This window comes from Propithecus coquereli, unplaced genomic scaffold, assembly GCF_000956105.1.
Source record: "Propithecus coquereli isolate 6110/MARCELLA unplaced genomic scaffold, Pcoq_1.0 Scaffold575, whole genome shotgun sequence".
Taxonomy (NCBI): Eukaryota; Metazoa; Chordata; class Mammalia; order Primates; family Indriidae; genus Propithecus; species Propithecus coquereli.
The window spans coordinates 994,154-996,620 of NW_012151674.1; the positions used below are offsets into that span (position 1 = coordinate 994,154).

At 44.8% G+C, this 2,467-nt stretch overlaps 1 pseudogene across 1 annotated transcript in view; it reads left to right on the forward strand.

Annotated features, from left to right (window-relative positions):
* The first annotated feature begins 1,359 nt into the window (after positions 1 to 1,359).
* LOC105821448 overlaps positions 1,360 to 2,467 on the forward strand; it is a 3,698-nt pseudogene continuing 2,590 nt past the window's right edge. The window contains exon 1 of the transcript XR_001138067.1: positions 1,360 to 1,984. The product of XR_001138067.1 is annotated as a protein disulfide-isomerase A3-like (transcript). The remainder of the gene's footprint in view (positions 1,985 to 2,467) is intronic.

Here is a 2,467-nt window from a genome sequence, read left to right on the forward strand (position 1 = left end):
TGTGAGAAAAACCATGAATTGAGGAAGACACACCAGGGAAGATCAGTGTTCATGGGGTGGGTAAAGGAGATTGAGGCAGAGGGTGAGAGATAAAGGCAGAGGAGAACCAGGAAGGAGTGGCGTCAGATTATACCAAGAAGCAGAGTGGGGTCAAGAGAACCCTTGGAAGGGGTTTGAGCAATCCTGTGAAATCAGGGCAGACAAGAGTCCATTGAATCTGGTGATGGGAGGTCACTGGAGATTGTGGTGGAAACTGAATTCCAGTGGCTTGAGGAGTAAGGCCACTGCTACCAAAAGGGCAGTGAAGGGAATGAGAACATGGAGTTGTGGTAGTTAGAGGGGGATGTAGGATTGGGAAACACCTTGTTTTAGGTCGAGAGAGATTTCGGCTTGTTTACAAACAAAGACTCCTTAACGCAAAACATTGTCTCACTATAACTAGAGGACTCTCTCTCTCTCCCCATCACATTATTTCTTTGCTTTTTCTATTCCTTTTGATTAGTATCTTTTTCTTGTTACTTTTATCACTGTTTCTCTTTCTTTCCTTTCCCCTCTTTTTCTCTCTGTATTCTCTCTCTTTCCTTTAGCTGCTCGTGATGTGCAAATGATGAATATTATTAATATTTGTTTTAGTTACTGAATACAGTTTACCGTCTCCATTTATAATATAAATACCATGGAGACATTTTATATTTCTGTAGTTCTAAAACCCCTAACATGCTGTCAATTAAGTTTTTTGTATGTGATTTTTAAATTTTTAAAAAAATTAGTGTTTGTTAGAAACAAATGGACTACTTCTGTGTTTGTGTCTCAGAATGTTAAGCTCAAGTGCTTATTTTAATATGGGTTTTCTTAAAATAGGACCTAGCAGTGTGTGAAGGGGTGAGGAGAAGGCTAGCATGGTGGTGGTGGTGGCGGTGGCAGCGGTGGTGGGTGTGCTGGCGTCGGCTGAGTCCTTGTTAATAAAAACTGCCCCGAGAACCAAACCACCACAAGCACAAAGAGCAGCCCTAAGCAGACCTGCCTTTCCAAGTCCAACTCACACTGAATCAGGCTAGAGATGGACCTGAGTCCAGAGCAGAGTCAAGAAAGGGGCCAGGTATGATGGAGGCAGGACCAACCTTTTGTTTGTTTGTTTTAAAAATCATTTTCTTGCAGGCAGCAGGTGCGTGGCAGCTGTCTTGACCTCCGCCGTCCCCATGGAGGCCCGACCCTCCCGTCCGCCCCTCCTCACCCCGCCACCACGTGCCTCTGCTGCCTGGTGCTGTTCCCAGTATGGTGCTGCTTCCCGCTGCGGCCTCCGTGCTGGAACTCTGGATGACAACTTCGAGAGTCGCCACATCTCTGACATGGCTCTGACATGGCTCTGCGGGTCTCATGGTGGTCGAGTTCTTTGCCCCCTGGTGTGGACACTTCAAGAGTCTTGCCACTGAATGTGAAGCTTGCAGCTACCAGATTAAAAGAAATAGTCCCACCAGGAAAGGTTGATGGCACTGCCAACAAAATCACTTGTGAAAGTATAGAGTCAGTGGATGTCTGACCCTGAAGATAGAGATGGTGAAGAAGCAGGTGCTATGACGGGCCTGGGACTGCCCAGGGAATTGTCGGCCACCCAAAGAAGCAGGCAGGACCAGCTTCCGCTCCTCTCAGGACTGAGGAAGAATTTAAGAAATTCACTGGTGATAAACCCCCTCTGTAGGGGGTTTTCTCAAGGATTTATTCAGTGAAGCTCACTCTGAGTTTCTAAAAGCAGCCAGAAACTTGAGGGATGATTACTGATTTGCACACACCAACGTGCCATTTCTGGTGAACGAGTATGATGATAACAGAGAGGGTTTCACCTTATTTTGTCCTTCGTATCTGATTAACAAGTTTGAGGATGAGACTGTGGCATATCCAGAGCACAAGATGACCGATGGCAAGACTAAAAAGTTTATCCAGGAAAACATTTTTGGTGTCTGCCCTCACATGACGGAAGACAATAAAGATTTTTTTTTTCTTTTTCTTTTTTTTTTATTTCAGGGTATTGTGAGGGTACAAACATTGTGGTTGCACTTTATGTCTTTGCCTCACCCAAGTACAGGTTAAAGTCATGCCCTTCCCCCCGCTACAGTGCTCCCTGTGTCCTTTAGTTGAGGATTTACCCTCCCATCCCTGTAATCCCTGGAGAGTATTTCTGCCATGTGATCACCCTAATGTTGATCAGTTAGTACCAATTTGATGGGGAGTACAAGTGGGGCCCGTTCTTCTGCTCTTGTAGTGCTTCACTTTGGATAATGGGCTTAAGTTTAATCCAGGAAAGTATAAGAGGTTCTAGATCACTGTTGTTTCTTATGATTGAGTAATATTCCATTGTAAACATATACCAAATTTTAATAATCCACTCATGGATTGACGGACACTTGGGTTGTTTCCACATCCTTGCAATAGTGAATTGTGCTGCCATAAACATTCGGGTGCAGATGTC